This window comes from Impatiens glandulifera, chromosome 4 (assembly GCF_907164915.1).
Source record: "Impatiens glandulifera chromosome 4, dImpGla2.1, whole genome shotgun sequence".
Taxonomy (NCBI): Eukaryota; Viridiplantae; Streptophyta; class Magnoliopsida; order Ericales; family Balsaminaceae; genus Impatiens; species Impatiens glandulifera.
The window spans coordinates 40390468-40398598 of NC_061865.1; positions in this window are offsets into that span (position 1 = coordinate 40390468).

The window sequence follows — 8131 nt, forward strand, 5'->3', positions numbered from 1 at the left end:
GCCGACGTCAGGTGTTCCCTTTAGGTATTTCAATATTCGATTTGCGGCTGTGTAGTGGGATTGTTTTGGATTGGCTTGGAATCTTCCACACACACCGACTGCAAATAGAATATCCGGTCTACTTGCTGTCAGGTATAGGAGAGAACCGATGATACCCCAGTAAGCGATCTGGTCTACTGATTGACCCTCATCATCCTTGTCCTATTTAACCGATGAGCTCATTGGAGTAGTCGCTGAGGAGCATGTGTCCATCCCAAATTTCTTTAGAAGCTCCTTGGTGTACTTGGGTTGGCTTATGAATGTTCCTTCTTCGGGTTGTTTAACCTGAAGACCTAGGAAGAAACTTAATTCCCCCATCATACTCATTTCAAACTTGTTAGTCATCAGGTTTGAAAATTTATCACATAACTTAGGATCGGTTGAACCGAAGATGATATCATCTACATAGATTTGAACAAGTAGGATATGTTCCTTCTTCTCAAATTTAAATAACGTTTTGTCCACCGAACCGATGGTGAAGTCATGTTTTAACAAAAATGCGGTTAGTGTGTCATACCAGGCTCTAGGTGCTTGCTTTAGACCGTATAAAGCTTTGTTTAGCCGGTATACATGGTTTGGAAATTCAGCACTTTTGAAACCGGGTGGTTGTTCAACATACACCTCTTCACGTAGGTCACCATTCAAAAATGCACTTTTAACATCCATTTGGAAAACCTTAAAGTTTTTGAATGCAGCAAAGGCTAGAAAGATCCTAATAGCTTCAATCCTAGCTACAGGGGCAAATGATTCTTCAAAATCAATGCCTTCTTCCTGTTTGTAACCTTGTGCCGCTAATCTGGCTTTGTTCCTCGTGACCAAACCGTCTTCATTGAGTTTGTTTCTAAATACCCATCTTGTTCCTATGACCGGTTGATCTTTCGGTCTAGGGATTAAGTACCAGACTTTGTTACTCTCGAACTGGTTTAATTCTTCCTGCATTCCCAAGATCCAATCCGGATCTGACAATGCTTCATCTATTCTTTTCGGTTCAATCTAGGATATGAAAGCGGAATTGAAGTATTCCTCCAGAATTTGACGCCTAGTTCGAACAGGTTCTGAAGGGTCACCTATAATTTGCTCAGGAGGATGTTTAGTGTTCCTTTTGAAATTCGGTTCAGAGATGTCTACCAAATTAATGTTTGCTTGATCAAGGCTAGACATATCGGTAGGCTGAACAAGATTGTCAAACCGACCGACTTCCTCGGTTTGGACCGAAGTGTCAGCTTCCTATCGTGGGACAGCTTGATCCGGCTGGGTTTCAATATTACCCATTTGGTCATGGACAAACCGCCTGAAAACCGGAATTTCATCTTCACTATCAGAGTGGATATTGTTGTTTTCCAATCTGTTGTGTAGGTCAAAGCATGATGCAGTATTATTTTCAACCGACTCATCGAAAACCACGTGAAGTGATTCCTCCATGGTTAAAGTTCTATTGTTGTACACTCTATATGCTTTACTCACTGCTGAGTAACCTAGCATGATCCCAATATCGATTTTTGCATCAAAAGCAGAAAGATATGTTTACCATTTATATGAATGTAGCATTTACAACCGAAAATCTTAAGGTACTTAAGGTTGGGAACCCTATTAAAATAAACCTCATACGGTGTTTTGTTATGAAACTTGTTAATCAGAGACCGGTTTTGTGTGTAACATGCAGTATTGATAGCCTCAGCCCAAAATTTCTGAGCAATACCCGAATCGGCTATCATGGACCGTGCGGCTTCCTTGAGAGTTCGGTTTCTTCTCTCTGCCAGGCCATTTTGTTGAGGAGTCCTAGCACTAGAACACTCGTGTCTAATACCGGATTCATCAAGAAATGCGGTTAAAGTACTATTGGTGAATTCGGTACCTCTATCACTTTTAATGTTGTTAATGCGTGTTGATTTTTCATTTTGCAAACGTTTAAGGAGTGTGATCAGGTTTGATGCAGTTTCACGTTTGGATGGTAAGAATATTACCCATGTGTACCTAGAATAATCATCAATAACTACCATGGTGTAAAGCATACCTCCTAGGCTAATGACCTGAATCGGTCCAAATAAATCCATGTGGAGGATATCTAAGCATCGACTAGATTGGATATTTCCTTTACTTTTAAAAGTTGATCTAGTTTGTTTACCCATTTGACATGCTGAACAGACCTTATCCTTGTTAAATACTATGTCAGGAATACCTTCAACTAGCTTTTTACCGCGAATGTAGTTTAAGGTTTTCATGTTTAGATGGTTTAGTCTCTTATGCCACAACCAGGTTTGATCAGTCTTAGCTATCATGCATACAGGATATTCTATCTTAGTTTTCCAGTCTACCTTGTAGATGTTTCCTAGCCTATTTCCGGTTAGTAGTATAATACCTTGAGAGTTCTTAACTAAGCATGCATGTTTAAGAAATTATACCGTGTATCCAGCATCACACATTTGACTAATACTCAGTAGGTTAAAACGTAGGTTTTCAACTAAGAGTACATTATCAATTGTCAAGTTACCATGGACAATCTTACCCTTGCCCACAGTTCTACCTTTTGAGTTGTCACCGAAAGTGATTAATGCATCGGTTTCTATTCTGATGTCGGTTAGCAGATTGTTGTTCCCGATCATATGCCTGGAGCAACCGCTATCCAAGTACCATTCAGAGTTTCCTAGTCGTCTCTTTATATCCTGCAAAATGTACATATTTACAATTGTTTGGTACCCACATTCACTTGGGTCCACATGCGGTTAGTCCCTTGGGCATCCAGACTTTGACAAACCGGACAGCTTTCTTTGCTAAGGTCTTGACCGTCCTTTTGGCACTCGGTTTTGGATACTTCGTTTTTTTTTACGAAAGTCCTAAATGAGGGTGTTTTGTGGTTTGTCCTATGCGGTTGAGGATTGTCTTTCCTATTTTTGAGCAGGTCGGCTTTTCTTTTCTTAGGGTCAAGCCACTTCTCAGAGTCGGTTGGACCAACATAGTTTAGTTTTTCTACCGTATAGTATGCGGTCAACTCTTCTTCAGCGGTTAAGGAACTTCTAATGAATCTTATAAGAGGAAGGTTACTCCTTGTAAACCTTACTTTCTCTACGGGTTTTTGGTCTTTGGATCTATCCTTTTTGTATCCTAAGCCGAACATGCAAAAAGGATGTCTGTAATGACTACACATTTTCTTTACCATGTCGCTGGATCTCTTATATGCGGCCATTTTATACTGGAGTCGGGCATTTTCTTCCTCGGTCAGTTCTCTAGCTGGTTCACTAGGCTGTTCGGTCTTGAGTGGTGGTTCAGGTCCTAACTCGGTTTCTAAGGTAGAGGTTTCATCAGGTTCTATGATCTCTGGTTCGGTTATAACGGGTACTTCTGGTTCTATCAGAATGGGTACTATAGGGTCGGTTCTAAAGTTGAGTTGCTTAGGTAACATGGCTAGTAGGTTCTTATACTCTTCTACCATGTCATTCAATACATTGTATAACTCATCTTTAGTAAATTCTTCACAAGGAGAGTCAAATACCTGTTCCTCATTTGCCATGAGGTATGTGAGTTCATCATCACTATCACTGTGAGCCCATAAACTTCCTCCATCATCGGCTATCAGTGCTTTCTGAACTTCACTTCCTTCACCGGTTTGTTGATAGTTATTTCGGTTATTTTGGTTGTCCGGTTTCCTGTCGTCCCTCCTCGGTTTTCTACATTCCCACTTGAAATGTCCCAAACAGTTACAGTTATAACACCTTACATTGGATTTATCGCCATAGTTGTAGTTTGTCGGTTGGCTTCTTTTCATGAACCTCCCAAACTTCTGTGCAAGCATTGCCATGGCATCCTCTGTGAACTATTCGGCGGTTCTGATTGGTGCAGGTGCAACCGTTTCTGTGGATGTGATCAATGCTCTGGTTGAGGTTGATGCCGAGACTTCTTCTTCAGTCCTAGATCTCATTTCAAACTCATATGCCTTAAGATCTTCGAATACATCATGCAACTTCATCTTACTTAGGCAGTTTGATTCCCTCATCACCATTGTCTTTATGTCCCACGTACTTGGAAGAGATCTTAATGCTTTCATGATAACCTCCTTGTTGTCATACCTCTTGCCCAGAGTTGCTAGCTCATCTAACACACCAGTGAACCGGTCATTGTATTCCCTCATTGTTTCTCCCGGTTTCATCTTGATGCTTTCAAACTTCTGAGTAGCTACCATTACCTTGTTTTCCTTGGTTTTTTCATTTCCCTCATTAATCTGAATAACCGTGTCCCATGTTTCCTTTGCGGTTTTGCAATCTCTGATCTTGCAGTACGTGTTTCTGTCCACACTATTTGAGATCCGGTTTCTAGCATGGTTATTCAGGTTATTTCTTCTTCTGTCTTTAGCTGTCAATTCCTTTCTGTCCTTATCAATGATTATCGGTCCTTCGGCCAGAATGAACTCTATCTCATCATCCAAGGTGATTAAGTGTAGGTGCATGCGTGCCTTCCAGTTAGCAAAGTCATCACCTTCTAGAATTGGTGGCCTATCCAAAGACATGCTTTCTTGAGTATTGAAACTAATTGCTCTGATACCAATTGTTAGGATCTAGGTCGCGGCTGGAGGACCGGGGTTGGGCCGGTTAGCGCGTCTCACTCAAAGGGTGGTGATTAATCCGGTTAGAGACTAACACCGGGGTTTCAATACTACACAAACTGTCACAAACCCTTGAACTAGGTTCAAGCGCGGAAGAGGTTTGTTTCAGGTTGAAGCAGCACACTTATATAATAGGATGAACCGGTTTTGAATAGGACAGGTTTAGAAATTGATGGGTCGGTTTTTGTAACCTGATAATTCGGTTTAGGTAGAGTAGAGTCGGTTAGAGCGGTGAAGGTAGGTTAGTACAGGTCGGTTATAATGTAGAACCAGCAGAAAGTAAATAACAAGACAGATTTTATGGATGTTCGGAGATAAAACTCCTACGTCACCCCTTCCTCTCGAAACCGCGTGAAGGATATTCACTAAGGAATACAAATACAATCCGATCGAGACTTATTTTTTGCTCGATAACACCCTTACAATTTACACCGAAATTGTAAAATACACACTTCAATTTTAGCACTTAGGCTTTCTCTAGAGATAAAGCACACTCTTATCACTTGTAGATTAGATACTCACTGTGTTCTTCGTATCTCACTTGTCTCAATGTATCCCGTTTTGTCCCACTTGTCCCACTTTTACTCTTCTTCAGCTGCTCCTTTTATAGGTGAAATATGCCAACCGTCATATTTTACTTCCTTGAATTTGATTGGCTGAGAAGAGGTTCATTGATACAAACCTGGCGGTCAATTGTTCAGACCTGTCGATCAACTTTACAGACCATGCAGTCTGTTCTTCCAGTGTGTAAGACAAACCTGCTAGGTTTGTCTTTTACTCAATATGGTGACTGTCTGTTAGACAGTTGTCTGTACTTGGAAGATTGCCTTTCTGATCTATCCTGAAGTGGAAAGATCTTGTAGGACGGTTTTCTGCAGCCTGCAGACTGTCCTCAGACTTGTATGAATATGGAAATGTTCAGTCTGTTCCTTTGGTATCATTCTCAACAGATATCCGAAGTATCTTCTTATGATGGTCGGTCATTTGACTTAACCGAATGGCTTCCGGTGTGATTGGTTTAACCGGACAGCTTCCAGTTATTCCTTTGCCTTGTGGCTGATCGGCTGTCTGGTGTTTCCGGTTTTTAGCTCTGGCCGATCCTTTCTTTGTGCGGTCATGTTCCGAATGTTCCTGGTCGGTTTAATAGCTTGACCGGTTAATCTTCTTAACCAGTTCATTTGTTTGACCGGTCCGGTTCCTTGTTCCTGCATGGAAGGTTTATTTATGTTAAGTTCTGTGAACCGGTCTAATTTTATCTAACATTTTATATTTTAGTTTTTTATAAATTAAATAAAAATATCAACATCTCAAATATAATAAAAAAAACTTAAATAATTAAATAAAAAGACAATTAATTAATTAATTTACAACTAATATATTATTTTTTAAAATAAAATGCATTAAATTTCAAATAATTATCTCCAATGAGATGAAAGTGTTTTTTTCTCTCTTATAAAATATGTTAGAACTTTACTACTTTCTATTGCACCTACAAGATTTTTTTTCCATTTGAATATACTATACCTCTTTTACCGCATCACTAGGGTGCTTACATAGTTGCCTCAACTTCTATTAATGCATCTAAAATTCCCTCAATTTGCTTCTCAGCTTCTTATTCATATATTTACAATTCTCTCTTAAAATACTCTTATATTGTTTGAATCAACTTAAAAGAATATTCAATTCTCATAAACATGGCATGATTTAATGGGAAAGAATAAAGAATACAACATTGCAACATTTAATATTATTCAAAAATTATATTTGTAATAATCATGTAGAGAAGAGTTCACTAACAGTGGAAATTGGCTTCGGGTTTTGAGGCCCAATTTGGTGTGCCTCAATGTTAGGTACAAAAGGGGAAGAATACGTACAATTATTTGTTGGATTTAAAAATGCATGAAATCACATAATGGTGAAGATGCCAATCAAATCGTATTATTATGGAATGTCAACTAAATTGCCACGATACCATATCATGGTGGAGATGTGAAAAAATCTCATGATCTTTACCATAATTATGAATTTTAAAAGCCTATATATATACACATTGTAAACGAGAAGAGTGTGTAAGACAAAAAAACTTAGAACAAACAGAGAGAGTTAGAGTTTGTAATCCCTATTATAACTCTATTTAATCGATTCTCCGAAAGCAGGATGTAAGACATTATTGGTCCGAACCTAGGTAAGATTTCTATGTCGTTATTTTTATTCTTTCTTACTTTTATGCTATTTTTCTATGTTCCACTACGGTTGCTATTATTCCATTTTCATTCTTAGGGTGATAGTTTTTACCACAAACTAGTATCAGAGCCAAGTTGGCTAAGGCAGTCACACTTCAATTTTTTTGGTGACTTTTCTTGATTCGGTCAATTATTTTGAAGATTTGAGATGGGGTCGACTTGTAGGGTTTATATTGAGAAATTCGATGGGACGAAGGACTTTGGATTATGGAAGATAAAGATGAGTGCATACTTAGGAAACATGGGAGTTGCTAAATCACTCGAGGGTGAATCGCAATTACCAGCCTCGATAGACGTAGAGAAAAAGATGAAGGTTTGGTAAAGGGCCTATAACACATTGATTCTCAGTCTTAGTGATAAGATAGAACGAGAGGTTGCTAGTGTCACGATGAAAATAGAGGTGTGACTTCAGTTGGAGTCTTTGTTGTATGTCATCTTAGATCTACATCAAGAAGAGATTCTTCAAGTTTAGAATGGCTGAGGGGAAGGACTTGCAGACGCATCTCGACGATTATGTCAAGATTCTCCTTAATTTGGAAAATATCTGGGAGAAATACAAGGATGAGAATAAGGCGCTGATGTTTTTGAGTTCTATACCGAAGTCGAATGAGATGTTTGTAGACATACTCGGGCGTGGGAGGGAGGAGCTTACCCTCGATAATGTGATGAGTGCATTGAGATAGATGGATTAAAAGAAGAAGAATGAAGAGAACAATGTAAGTGGAGATGGAATTTTGGTTGAGGGAGAATCAAGAGGAGAAACAATAAAAGTAAGAAGAAGAGACATTCGAAGTCTCTTAGGAAGAAATCCACTAAGTGCTACAATTGTGACAAGGAGGGGCACTTAAAGTGAGATTGTCCACATTTGAGTAACGACGAGATAAAGAGCAGAGAAGCGGCGGTTGTTCAAGAGGTTTAGAATGGGTACAAAAGTGCAGACGTTCTTGTTGTGTCCACTAATTAGTCTAACAAACATTGGATTATGGATTTCGGGTGTTTGTTCCATATGACACCTAATGAAGAGTTGGTTCGAGACCTATGAGAAGACATCGGTGGGCGTGGTTTTTTAGGTAACAACACATCTTGCAGGGTGATGGGGATCAGAATAGTGTTTGAAGACGCATGATGGAATTGAGAGAGTATTGGCGAACGTACGACATGTTCTAGACCATCGGAAGAATTTAATCTTTCTCAACTCACTAGACCAACTTGGTTTTTCATGGAAGGGTGAGAAGAACGTATTAAGGATCAC